The sequence below is a fragment of the Mobula birostris genome, chromosome 13 (assembly GCF_030028105.1).
Source record: "Mobula birostris isolate sMobBir1 chromosome 13, sMobBir1.hap1, whole genome shotgun sequence".
Classification (NCBI taxonomy): Eukaryota; Metazoa; Chordata; class Chondrichthyes; order Myliobatiformes; family Myliobatidae; genus Mobula; species Mobula birostris.
In genome coordinates, this window is record NC_092382.1 from 73,275,336 (window position 1) to 73,290,127 (window position 14,792).

The following is a 14,792-nucleotide window of genomic DNA, read 5'->3' on the forward strand; positions in this document are numbered from 1 at the left end:
CCGGAAGATGCAATAATCACTTCGCGCATGCTCACAATGCTGAGTGGGCACTGTTTTCTTTCCTGCTCAGTGCCGAAGCGGATCGTCTGCGGATTTGGGAAAGCGTCCTCGCTTTCTCAGTCGGAGACCCGGGCGTCGGGATCACTGTTTGCGGGCTGAAGATGTCACTTTCCCATCTGTGAGTATAGAGACCGATCCCGAGCGGGGAGATCCGATGTTGGCCGTGAGCCCGGAACTGAGGGCCGATTACTCATTTAGTACCCAGTTATCTGGGCTCGTCAAAAATGCGCAGACTTCACTGAATCTGCATTGAACAATTCAAACCAGCAGCCCAGGCTGTCTATTTCCGCAGAATTGAAATGGCAGTCCCGCCAACAGGTCACGTGAGGGTGCTTCCCGCAGATTTGCCCCGCCCTCCGCTGTGCGACGCAAGATCACGTGTTATTGTCTCAAAGACCCAGGATGTGTGGTGATGCTTCGTCCATATTGTGTTGGGAAATCTGATGTCGGCCACTGAGTCCCGTTAACTTCTCCCAACTCGCCTCGATTCCTGAGGCTCCTCGCATTTGTCCTTGAGCATTATGGCTGTTGTGTCTTCTCCCTGACTGGGGTGGGTGAGAAAGAACGTCCCAGGTTGAGGGGATGTTTGATTTCACTGCCTGCTTATCGAGGGACTGGGACGTCTAGGGGAGAGAATGGTTTCTGTGATGTGCTGATCTGTATCCAAAGGTCTCTGCAGTTCCTCACAGTCACGGGCAGAGTAGTTACCATGCAAGGGGTTGAAGTGTCCAGATGAGAATCTTTCTATGGTGTGCTGATAAAAATTTGGTGAGGGTCAAATTGTAAATGCCAAAGTTCTTATTGTTTGTTCTAACTTCGTCATTTTAAGATCTTTTATATGGTAGTGTTTACTATTAATTCTGTATCTGTGTATTGCTGGACAACCATCATTGATTCTTCTTGAACTCTTCTCCACCTGGTTCCATTTGCTCATTCTCTGCCCATCTTGTTCAACCTCTGTCCAGTCTCTCTCTCCCCCAACTTCAGTGATGTATATCAACCATCTGGGTCAACCTTGGTCCACCCTGCATTACACCTCTTCAATGATATATATCAGCAATCTTTCTTCTAACACTTGTCTTCATTGCGAGTGTTCTTTTACAGCTTTGGCCTCGCTGAGTTATTTCTGGAATCAGTTTTTGTGAGCTGGAATGCCAAAGAGTCATCAGGTTCCAGTTCTGTTGTGCATTGGTGTGGAGGTGCTAGTTATTGAACTGTGACTGGCTGACACACTGCAGCATTTTACTGGCAGCCAAGAGTACTGGGAGAGTTGGTGCTTGGGCTATAATCCTGTGATTGGCATTCCAGGAATATGGAACTGTTGGTGTTTTGGCTTTCACATTGGTCACTGCTTCTACAGATGGGGCTGGGTGGTCGTCCTTCTGCAATGAAGCAGAAATTTCAAGCAGCTGGACATTGGTTGTGGGGGAATCCCTGACTGCACCACCCAGTGAGAGATGTAGGGATGATGTGTGAGACTCTCAGTGTGGGTAAGTGGCACGTCCAGCTGTGTGGCTGTGTGAGGTTGGGTCCTGGGATATCACAGTTTTAGATCCAAGTAAAATGGACCCAGGTTTATGAGGTGTTGAGCGAATATTTCTGGTCTGGGATCAAATGTTCATATCTGGAGTTCCTTTGGAAGAAATGGCTGTTAATCTGAGGAGCGAATGAGTTTGTATTCGATCCCTCACAAGGAGAGGCTGTGATCAAATGGGCTGTTCTGTGTTTACACCAGTAGAAATAGACCTGGGGGTTCAGTGTTCGAACTGTGTATGGAAATTCCTCCTCACTGTCACCTGTCTGTCAGGCAGTGGAAATCAAACAGGAACTTACGTTGCTGGTGGTCTGCACTAAAAATGGAAAATTGTGAATGCATTCTGACAGAAGATTGTGAACCTGAATCGTTAAATTTGATGCTCTGCCCACAGCAGTTCCTCTCCTGTTGGGCGATTCCGGTGATTCCAGTTTCTTTTTATTACGTTCACTCTGGAATGGTTTACATTTCCTGATTGTCTGTTATACGTGAAAATGTGTTCAGTGTGGTTGTTGCTAACAAGGTTCACATGAGTAATCTCAGAAATGATCGGCTTTATGAATGAGGAGCATTTAACGGGGTGGTGAAAGCAGGTGTGTGGTTAAATAAACTGACTGAATGCTGAAAAGCCTGGATACAGTGGACATGGAGAGGATGTTTCCATTACACAGAGAGTCTGATTTGACAGCACAGTCTCAGAATAAAGAAACTGAGATGAGAAAAATTTCTTCAGCCAAAAGATGGCTGATGCGTGGAATTTGTTGCCACTGAGTGTGGTTGAGGCTGTCATTTGTGTATATTTAGGGCAAAGATTAATATATTCATGATTGCTAAGTAGCTTCAGGGTTACAGGAGGAAGGCAGGAATATGGTGTTGGGATAAATCTCAGCATTGTTTGAGTGCTGAAGCAGACTCGATGGATCAAATCACCTAATTCTGTTCCTCCATCTCATATCTTACCATGACTGAACGATGAGTCCTTCCTATCCCAAATCAAGTCTTGTGACTTGTCAGGGACAATTACAGATTTGTTCACTGAGATCATTATATTTGTCTTCAATGTTTAGATTTCAGTGAGCAGAAATATTTTGTTCTCCTTTGTATTGTTGACATGCTTCATTATCTTTCATGTTAAAGTTAAACCTGCGGTGAGAGTTTTATTGGAAGAAAAACCCACAACTGGAAGTGAACCACGACTGAAGACGAGGGAACAGCAGCAAGTGAACCAGCCCGAGGGCTGAGAGCACAAACTGGAGAGAACCCATCTGACTCAGGGTTTCCATTGTTTCACCAGGAGAAAGTTTGGTGAGTCTCATTTACTCAGACACTGGTCCTTTAGACATTACATATCTGTACAAAGCAAGGTAGGGAATAGTTGAGGTGAGAATGAATGTGCCCAGAAATATCAGTTATGCCTTTGTCAGACCCAGTTGCAATCACTCCAGGTCTGGTAATATTCTGTCAGTATCCCAGCTCTTTAAACTCACGCACATTCTCTCAGTGTTTGCTCATTTGAAGAACTTGCATCTTCTGAAGTAGCTTTTGGCCAGTTCTAAGTGTGGAGAGGGAAAGAGGGGTGCTTATATTTACTATCTTGCAAAAAGAGGTAATTCTTTGAAATTACTTGCTGCAAACTCACTACCCAAACTCTGGAGAACTCCACGAGGCACAGGGCCTCGACTCCAATAAACAGCTTCCTATCATCATCATCTGCTTCCTATCGTCTAGCTGTTCCCAACAAATATAATTCCTCTCAGTGATCAACTATCGGAATGATTCACTCACTTTTAGATGAATGGGTACCTACACTGTTGGGGTGTTTAGATTGCCGGGAGACAAGGACCACAGGGACGAGAGGTCTTCAGTTAACTGATATGAACCTGTCTTTACCCTGCTGGCAATTCCGGTTTATATCAGTAAAACTGTTGTTTCTGAAAATACAAAACAAGGAGACACTGCACTGACTGAACCACCCCAGACCAGATCACTCTGGGAAGTCCTCCTCAGAAACATTGGAGCTTTGTGACCCCACTCGAGACAAGCACCACACTGCCCACTCTACGGACAACATGGCAGAGCAGGGTATCTTGCAGGGGACTTTAAATCACACAATGTTGGTTCACTGATGAAACCCATTAGGTTTCCTTCGCTCACTCCCCAAAATCATTAAAAAACTCCATTAAACAGCTTTTCAGTACAAACTTTCACCCATATGTGACGTCATTCTGATGCCCCCACATAAAACCATAAAACATAGGAGCAAAATTAGGCCATTTGGCCCATTGCTCCTGTTTTGCCATTTATTCATGCCTGTTCCAATTTTCCTCATTCCCAGTCTCCTTCCTTCTCCCCATAAACCGTCATCAATCAAGAATCTAGGAACCTCTGCCTTTGATATCCATAAGTACTTGGCATTCACAGCATCTCATGACAAAGAATTCCATAGATTCACCACTCTTTGGCTGAAGAAATTCCCCCCATATCCTTTCTAAAAGAATGCCCGCCTATCCCCTTTAATCTGAGGTTGTGTCCTCTGGTCCTGGACTCTCCCAACACAGGAAACATCCTCTCCACATCCACTCCATCAAGGCCATTCACCATTTGATAGGATTCAAAGAAATCATCCTTTATTCCTCTGAATACAGGTCCAGAGCCATCAAATATTCTCATGTGACAGGCCATTCAATTCTGTACTCATTTTCGTAAACCTCCTTTGAACTCTCTCCAGTATTAGCACATCCGTTCTGAGATAAGGGGCCCAAAACTGCTGAGAATAATCCAGGAGCTTTGTGAAGTCTCAACATTACATCCTCACTTTTATATTTAGTTTTGTATTTATATTTTATATTCTTGAACTGAATGCAAATATCATACTTGCCGTCCTCACTAAAGACTGAATGCACAAATTAACCTTTAGGGAATCCTGCACAAGGGCTCCCAAGTCCATTTGCACCTCAGATTTTTTTTGTACATTCTCTCCATTTAGAGAATAGCCAACCCTTTCATTTCTTCTAGCAAAGTGTATAATCATGCACCTCCCGACACAGTATTCCATCTGCCATTTCTTTGCCCATTTTCCTGATCTTTCTGTAGCATCCCTACTCCTCCAAAACGACCTGCCCCTCCACCTATTTTTACATCTCCTGCAAACTTTGCAACAAAGCCATCAATTCCATCATCCAAATCATTGGCATATAACATAAAAAGAATCGTTCCCAACATAGACCCCTGTGGAACTCCACTAGAAACCAGTAGCCAGCCAGAAAAGGCTGTCTCTATTCCCACTCGTTTCCTCCTGCCAATCAGTCACTACCTTTTCCCTGTAATAACATAGGCTCAGAGCTCGTTAAGGAGTCTCACGTGTGGCACCTTGTCAAAGGCCTGAAAATCCAAGCACACAACATCAACCAATTCTCCTTTGTCTACCCTGCTTATTATTTCTTCAAAGCATTCCAACAAATTTACCAGACAAGATTTTCCCTTGAGGAAACAATGCTGACTCCGGCCTATTTTATCTTGTGCCTTCAAGTGTCTGAATTCACATCCTTACCAATCGTCTCCAACACCGTTCAAACCACTGTCAGACTGAGTGGTGTATAGTTTCCTTTCATTGCCTCTCTCCGTTCTTGAAGAGTGGAGTGACATTTGCAACTTTCCAGTCTTTCAGAACCATTCCTTAATTTAGTGGTTCTTGAAGGATCATTACTAATGCCTCCACAATCTCTCCGGCTACCTCTTTCAGAACAGTGGGTGCAAACCATCTAGTCCAAGTGACTTACCTGCCTTCAGATCTTCAGTTTCCAAAGAACCTTCTCTCTTGTTGTGGTCCCTTCTGTACAGGTCCCACCTTCCCTGGAAGAGAGCCATGGAACCAAAAATCTTATCCCCTCTTTTTCCCTCCCCCTCCACATGCCTGATGTCATGCATGGTTTTGCTACACTGGGGTCTGACTTCATGTGTGCAGGTTTGTTTCTCGTGGTTGTGCAGTTTAATCTTTCTTCCATTCAGACAAGGGAGTGAGATCCAGATCTGTCACGTTCTCTCATTGTGGGTGGGCACTTTTTTTTTCATTGACTCTATTCCACTGTTACAACTTGCCAAAGTGCAGCCAATGTTTCGAGGTATATAACCCAATTAATGCAAGAAGGAAGCCTTTTCTGTTTTTCTGGGCTTCTCAAACATTTGTACACTTCGGTTAAATATCCCTCCGGAAGTTCCAGAGGAGAAGCTCAGTCTGTCTAATATTTCCACGCAATTAAAGTAGGAAATTGTTTATTATTGTCATGTACCAAGGTTTAATGAAAATTTTGTCCTGCATACCATCCTCTCAGATCAACACATTACAACAGTAGGTTATGGTAATTCATTAACAGAGTGTAACAAAGCATTATGGTTACAGAGAAAATCCACTGCAGGTGGACATATGGTGCAAGGTCACATCGAGTTACATTATGAAATCAAGAGTCCATCTAACAATGCTGAGGAATTTTCAGTTTGCTTATAACAGCAGAATGGAAAATGTCCCTAGGCTTGGGAATCTTTAACTATGTTGCCTGATTTACTGAGGCTGCAGGAGGTATAGAGAGAGTCCATGGAGGGGAGACTTGTGTCCATGATGTGTCCACAGTTCTCTTCTATTTCTTGAAGTCAAAAGAAGAAAGTAGCCGTACAAAGGTGTGAAGTATCCGGATGGGATACTTTTTTATGGTGTAAACTTAAATTTGCTAGATGAATAGCAACACTACAAACAGTTCTTTACTTTATCCTTTTCCCCAGTTTATTTGTTCGAACTCAGCCGGCGAGAAGCTCGGGGCCAAGCATCAGAGGGACACAACTCCTCTCCCTCTGGCTGCTCATGATGAATCTCTGTCTAACATGCAGAAACGTTACAGTTACAGAACTAGCGAAACAAAGAGCACTTTAGTTCAACTGGTATTCCCACCAAGGCTGTTGGAGCAAAACTTCATTTCTTAGATAAGAGAGTCCACTAAATCAGGGTTTTAATTACAAATGAATGTTCTGTCCAATCCTTATCAGTTATTCTCTTTCGTTAGACACTTTGTTCAATTCGTGTCTCATGAGAACTCAGCTCTACATAACATTCCCAAGAGACATCTGTGAGTCGTTAATCTAAACAAGCTGCAAGCAGATTCCTCAGTGAAGGACAGAACAGAAATTTGCACACTATCCGGAACAGAGCACACATAAGTTTGGACTTAGTTTTAACCTGTTATTTACAGAATCCAAGAATCATTTCTTACATCCCCCAATACCCTTAAAACTTCATCACCAGAGTGTTGTAGCAGATAGTTGCCTTTCTGACTGAAAACCTGTGACTAGTGGAGCGCCACATGGATCAGAGCTGGGTCTGTTGTTGTTTGTCATCTCTATCAGTAATCTGGATGATAGTGTGGTTAACTGGATCAGCAAATTTGAGGATGACACCAGGACTGGTGGTGCAGTGGACAGTGAGGAAGACTATCATGGCTTGCAGTGCGATCTGGACTGCTGGAAAAAAAATGGTTTGAGAAATGGAAAATGGAATTTAATGCAGACAAGCGTGAGGTGTTGTGCTTTGGTAGGAGCTGCCAGGGTAGTTCTTACACCGTGACTGGTAGGGCACTGAGGAATGTTGTAGAAGAAAGGGACATGGGAATACAGGTCTATATTTCACTGAAACTGGTGGCACAGTTCAACAGGATGGAAATAAAGATTTTGGCACATTGGCTTTCATAAACGAAAGTGGTAAGTAGAGGAGATGGATGTTATGTTGACATTGTACAAGATATTGGTGAGGCATAATTTGGAGTATTATGGGCAGTTTTGGTCACCAACCTACAGAAAAGATGTAAAAGAGTTTGAAAGAGTTCAGAGAAAATTCACAAGGATTTTGCCAGGTCTGGAGGTCTTGGGTTATAAGGAGAGATTGAATGGGTCTGGGCTTTATTCCTTGGAATGTAGAGATTGAGGGGAGATTTGATGGAGGTGTGAAAAAATTATGAGAGTTATAGATGGAGTAAATGCAAGCTGGCTTTTTCCACTGAGATTGGTTGGGACTACAACCAGGGTCATGGGTTAAGGGTGAAAGGTGAAACATTAAGGGGAAAATGGGGGGAAACTTCTTCACACAGATGGTCATCCAGGTGTGGAATGAGCAGACAGTCCAACTGTTGCATGCAAGCTCAATTTCAGCATTTAGGAGGTTTGTATAGGTACCTGGATGGTATGGGTGTGGGTGTAGGCAGTCTAAATAGTTCAGCACAAACTAGAAGGCCCAAAGGGCCTGTTTCTATGTTGTACTTTTCTATGACTCTGTGACATGAAATAATACTAATATCAATGTAATTCCTTTTAACAGCTGTGCGGACCAGCCATTCACCGGGGCAGGAAATGTTTACATGGCTTTAAAACTGTGGCACTTCACATTGACAGTAGATAATAGAAAATCCCAGCTGCACGTCAACAAAGGTGATTTGTCTGAGAGCGTTTCAGTTACGGTGGGGCCAGGCACCCATGCAGCTCAGTGGGAACAGGGAATATTACCAATGGAGAGTGTTAAACTGAGCCAAGTCACAGATTGGAGATGCAGAAATGCCCAATTCTTATAGAGACAGGAAGTGCTTCAGAGAGTTTAATGGTCATTCCAGATACCAGTACTGTGCCCAGTTAGAAGATGATTTCTCTCTCCAACTTGTGTTGAACTTCACTGTAACAGTGTGATGCCAGATCACACCTTGACAACTCGAGTGATCTCTTCTTAAGTGTTGTCCTCCACTCATTGATGGATTTTATAAATCTTTTTTCAGGTTAAAAACGACAAGGAATATATCTACAGGAATCTTGAACACAACACACCAGTTTTGCTGTATCTGTACAGATATTTAAGAAGTGGAGCAAGGGATTCACTCGATCTTCCTTCCTGCTCAGATTGTGGTGAGGGATTCACTCAATCATCTGACTAACTGGCATGCCTGTCGGTTTACACAGGGGAGAGGCCATTCACCTTTTCAGACTGTGGGGATTCAAGGTCAATTCATGAAGGTACATCAGCAAGTTCACACTGGGACAAGGCCATTCACCTGTTCTGTGTGTGAGAAGGGATTCAGTCCGTCTTCCCACCTGTGGACACACCAGTCAGTTCACACTGGGCAGAGACTGGTCATCTGCTGAAATTGTGGGGAAGGATTCACTCAGTCATCTGACCTAATGGCTCACCAGCGAGTTCGCACTGGGGAGTGGCCGTTCACCTGCTCAGACTGTGGGAAGGGATTCACTCAGTCATCTCATCTACTGAGACACCAGTCAGTTCACACTGGAGAGTGGCCATTCACCTGCTCAGACTGTGGGAAGGGATTCACTCAGTCATCTCAACTGAAGGTACATCAGTGAGTTCACACTGGGGCGTGGTCATTCACCTGCTCAGAGTGTGGGAAAGGATTCACTGAATCATCCTCCCTACAGAGACACCAGTCAGTTCACACTGGGAAGTGGCGGTTCACCTGCTCAGACTGTGGGAAGGGATTCAATCGGTCATCTCATCTACTAAGACACCAGTCAGCCCACACAGGGAAAGGGCCATTCACCTGCTCAAACTGTGGGAGGGGATTCACTCAGTCATCTCTACTGAAGATACATCAGCAAGTTCACACTGGGGAGAGGCCTTATACGTGCTCAGACTGTGGGAAGGGCTTCATTTTGTCATCCCAACTGAAGGTACATCAGAGAGTTCACAATGGAGAGAGGCCATTTGCCTGCTCAGACTGTGGAAAGGGATTCACTTCGTCATATCACCTACTGAGACACTAGTCAGTTCACACCGGAGAGTGGCCATTCACGTGCTCAGTTTGTGAGAAGGGATTCACTTCATCATATCGCCTACAGAAACACCAGTCAGCCCACACAGGGAGATGACTGTTCACCTGCTCAGTCTGTGGGAAGGGATTCACTCATTCATCTCAACTGAAGTTACATGAGCGAGTTCACATTGGGGAGAGGCCATTCATCTGCTGTGAATGTGGGAAGTGATTCACTCAGTCATCTGACCTTATGTAACTCTTGTTTTGGCTAGCAGTATAATATAGGGAGTGATAGCCCCCCAGCCCAGCAAAACTTGAGAAATCTCATTTGGGTGGATACTGCACGATGTGTCCCCTGTTACAAATCAGTACCCTGAAATAACAAACAGTACACAATCTGTGATTAAAGGATTGCGCTTTATAATTCTTACTTTGACTATATGGTTCGTGAAGAAATAAGAAAAAGGGCCCACTCTCTCCATTCGCGTCTTCTCATCTCTCCCTGGCAAAAGACCACGAAAATCTCTCTTCCAGATGCACAAGAAAGAACGTTTCTCTTGTTGGATCACCCACACTCCAAAACCCTGTTATCTCTAGTCGTAACCCAAACATTGCTGCTGCAGAGAAACCATTACCTCAGCAGTGAAATATTACAGAGAGGCTATTATGTTCGCAGTGAAACCTACAGCATGTTACACTTGTGTCACACTACCGGGTTCACACTGGAGAGAAAGTTTCAATAAGCTGCATGCTGGTATTTGTCCATCATTGTTTCTCAATGCAATTTCAGCAGTGACTGTCGGTGCTGAACTCTGCAATTATTGCTGCTGCTCACCACACCCAGTTCTGCACCCTGGTCACTGGGTATGGGAGGAGTTTCTTCTGCTGCACATTCACCTTTAATGGGACTGGAGTTTAATATTCTGGATCCTAGACAAATAATTCAGTTCTATTTTAAACTCTGTCTCCAGTACTTAGTGAATTTACAACACAACTAGTGTACAGTAGAGAGTCAACTCAGGCCATCTCGACCCTGCCAGTGATTCAGTTCCATGACAGTCCTTTTAAATCCTCCCCTGTTGTTCCCCTCTCGCTCTCCCTGTGGTGATGGCTTCCAAACAGTCACCACTCTGTGAATTAAGAGGTTTCCTCTGAATTCTCTGCAGACTGAAGAAGTCGAGCTGACTGCAGTTCTGTCTGAGATATTCTTTGCCCCTCCAATCTCTGGGCTGAGGGAGAATGACATTGGGAGTTAACCTCCTTAATCATGACTCTTTTTCACATTATGGGTCATTTTTTCTGCTTCTAAAGGGTTGTTAGAAAACACCACTGTCCTCTAAAGACTGAAAACAGAATGGAAAACCATCAGTTGGATGTTCAACGGAGAAGAGTCAGAAACCAGAGGCGGGCACAGGGCAGAGTTTGGGGCTCTGGACGATGGTCGGGGTAAGAATGTAAAATGAGGAGAAGGGTATCAGCAGCAGGGCGTGGCAACATATGTCAGAGTAGCAACATTTGGAAGCTGATTGACAGAGAAAATAATTTGTTTGTCTGACTGATGACACAATCACTGCCTGTTGTGAGGTGCTCCTCTGGTTGAGGAACATGTGTGTGTGGGGAATGTTTTTATCTATTGAGGGAGTTGTTCCTGCTTGTTTATCCTGTAATATTATATCCGGATGGTTATTACGGATTGTCCTATTAGTGGTTATGTATTGATTATCATATACTTTGTAAGATTTTTACTCTAAAACTGGATAAGGCTTGAATTTATTGTGCCTTTATGATGTTACGGTGGTCATTCATAAGTTTGTATTTTAAAGCAAGATTTTGGTGAATGATATTTGTCACTTGATTGTACCTATATAAGTAATCAGATTGAGTTAAATTCCTGCAGGATCCCAGAATGTTTTGGACTGTGTCTGGTTTCCCTTGGCATTTTCTGCATTTATTGCCTGGTTTGTTTGTCTTTAATGTAATTTTGATATTTTAAAATGTTAACTACCTTGTTCTGTATTTCCCCAAGAAACCCCTATTTCTGTGAAGAGGTCTCCAACTCTCAGTCAGGTGCTCGATGCTTCCCTGTCACCAGCTAGTCTGCTCAGATCATTGGGATGTCTCCCATGGAGGGTCATACTCATTCCACTGGTTAATGTTTTCTTCCATAGTGATGATTCATTTTTCTGGGTTGGCCTCTCATTTAAGTTTTCTGGTCTGTATTTCTTATCAGAATTGTATATACTCGCATGGAGTGCTGAATCCTGTATTTTTGATGAAAATATATACTTTAGAAATCTTACCAGACTGTTGAGTGATTTTTTTTAAATGTCTGTTATAGCTCTTCCTCCTTCTGTCCTTGGTAGTGTTAATCTAAGTGCGTTTGAGTGTAAATAGTCTTTTCTGAATTTGTCATTTCAGTTCTTATTTTTTTTTGTAAAGTTTCCAGATTGGAATGGAACCAAGATATTTTGCCAAGGAATATATTAATATGGGAATAGTGAAAGAGTTTATTGCCTTTGTTGTATTTGCTATACCATGGGAATATGGTTGGCAAATGTTCTTAAGCCTTGAAGTAAATTTTGAAACATGTTTTTGCTTTTTCACACTACTTTCTATTTTCTCTGCTTGTTGATATTCCAGATACCTGTGTATCAAGAGTTCTGATGAAGGGTCTTGGCCCAAGATGTTGATTCCCAACCATAGACACTGCCTGACCTGCTGATCTCCTCCAGCACATTGTGTGTATTGCTGTAGATTCCCAGCACCTGCAGGGTCTCTTGTGTCCCATATACTTGCATGTTTCTTGAATAGGACACACAGGTAGGCAGAGAAGGTTGTATGGTTCTGTTGGTAAAAAAATAAAATCAAATCATTAGAGTCGGAAGGTGTTGAGTCACTGTGGGTAGAACAGAGGAATAGCAAGAGTGAAAAGACACTGATGGGATTTTTATAGAGACCCCCCCATCAGTAGTATGTATATCTTCCACAAATTGCAACGAGAGAGGGAAAAGGCATGTCAAAACAGCAATATTGCCGTATTCCTGGGAGATAGTCATGCAGATATAATGGGAAGATCAGGTAGTTGCTGTATACCAAGAGGGTGATTTCCTAGAATGCCCACAAGATGGCTTTTTAGAGCAGCTCCTGGTGGAGCCCAGCTGGGGATCAGCCATTCCTGATCAGAAATTGGAGGTGGGAAATCCTGGCAGTCGTTGAATGTTTGGAGTTGTGGAGACGTCATATTTTAATTGTGCTGAATATTAATTTCTGTGTCTCTTTGTCTTGGAATCGAAAGGCTCTATTAAATATTGTCTGATTGCCATTACAGATGTTTGATAACTGTTGAACAAATAAGAGCATGCCATTTTCTGTGATATTTTTAAAATATGGTTGCATTGTGGTTTTAAAATATTCCACAATGTGTGGATCATAAGTGAGTTCAATTGAAAGAGAAAGAGGAAGATTATGGTAATGAAATACTTTTTGGGAGTCGTGTGTTTCTTTAGTTTGTGTTGCGTGGATGATTGAATTCATCATCTTTTTCACCATACATGTGGCAGAAATTGTGTGTCTCCTTGCCAGAAGTGATTTCCAGGAACGGATGTGAAATTCGGAGCCTGCAAGACTTTTCAAAATTCTATGAAGTGTTAGTGTATGGGAGCCTCAGCTCCCCACATCTTACTCTCCTAAGTTCTGTAGAATACGTGCTGAGGCCTTTTGCTTCACAAGTTGTTTATTCTGTATTCTGCAATTGCTTGTGATAGTTTTGAAGGAAGACAAGTGTGAGTATGGATGTTTACTTTGCTCGCGCTGCGTTGTCAGTTTGTGTCATTTTGTATGTTTCATTTATTATTGATTTCAGAGGGAGACACGGATTCCACACCGGCCATGTGGATTCAGGGCTCAAGGGATCAAAATATGAACGTATCTACACCCGATATGATAAAGCCACGATTCAAAGGTCTTCAGTGAGGTGCTTCAATGTCTCCTTGGACTCCAGACACAAATTTTCCTCTTTCACCTCTGATCTGCCCACACAATCTCCACTCTCCTCCTGTTCTTCACTTACGTTAGAGCAACTCGCCAAGGCCTTCTCTTCTCCCCTTCTGACTCGCCATAGCCCTATCTGATCCTTTCTTCCTAAACCGTAAATATCTTTCTTTCTTTTCTCTTGATGGGTTGCTCCACATTTCTTGTAACCCGGGGTTACTTTAGCTATCATCATTTCCCTGCCTCAATGAGGCAAACCTATATTGAACCCTATGTAAGTGCTCCCTGAACAACATCTCTTTCGCATTTCCCTGAGAACACCATTTCCCATTGTCCTTCCCAAGTTCTTGCCAGGTAGCACCATAAATTGCAGACCCCTGATTAAACACAGTCCATGCACTCCGGTCCTGTCCCTGTGCAAGGTAAATGTCGGGGGGTTCTGCTCTATCATTCTGAAATGCTGACCCGCGGAGAGATCTGCCACCTGATCCGTTTGCTTTTCTACTATTAGATCTCGTATGGACTGTTCACTAGCCCGCCTCATAGTGACATGAATCCATCCTGGACACAACTGATAAATTATGCCATACTAAAAACTTTTACCCTGGGGGAGGTGCCGAAGAATATTAGGGACGTTTCAATTGTCAGTGCTAATAACATGTCCAAGTTCCGCTCCCGATCGTTTCCTCACTGTTCTTCTTGAATGTTTGTTTTGTTAATCTGGTGGGCGACTGTATAGAATACTCCAAATGAGCTGATCATGGTTCCGCGTTCGTCTCACAGTCTATTAACAAACGAACGCTCCACGTCGTCCTCCCTTTCTGCAGCTGTGATACTATCTCTGGTCTGCCATCGCAATCCCTTCACAACCCGGTCCATTTTTCAAAATCTAAAACACGGAAAGTCCTGAAGCCATTCCTGCCCTTGTGACAGTCGAATGTCTGTGATAGTTTGGATCATACTTCAACCGTTGTAACAATCACGCCAGCAGCATTCAACGTTTGTATTGTTACCTACCTGAACTGTATGAAGTCAGCAAACTTCCATCAATTCTGCATTTTCCGGATTACCAGGCCAATGATTGTTTGAATTCAAGAGGTATTTGCCAATGCAGTTCATTGTAAAACAGCTTTATTTGAAAACTCCGCGGTATTATCATTAGACGCGGGCGTTATCTACACAAATGGCCATTTAATGTAAACACATATGTCATTCCATTCCTCAGCTCTTCTCTGAATTTCCTCTGTGTCAGTGTATAGATACTAGTATTGGTGCACATGCTGAGAAACTGCAACATGAACCCAAATTGCTGGAGAATGTATACCGGGGAACTCAAATATCTGTCCTGGTAAAAATAGTTTTGCACTTGCCACTTCAGGGAAAAGGCTACGTAGGGCATCCAGAATAATATG

General features: G+C 43.3%; 1 long non-coding RNA gene across 1 annotated transcript; it reads left to right on the plus strand.

The window, feature by feature from the left end:
• Positions 1-39: 39 nt before the first annotated feature.
• Positions 40-11,663, plus strand: LOC140207688 (uncharacterized). Its single transcript, XR_011888622.1, has 3 exons — positions 40-178; positions 2,732-2,899; positions 8,401-11,663. It is a non-coding gene; the product is annotated as an uncharacterized lncRNA (long non-coding RNA).
• The last annotated feature ends 3,129 nt before the right edge of the window (positions 11,664-14,792 follow it).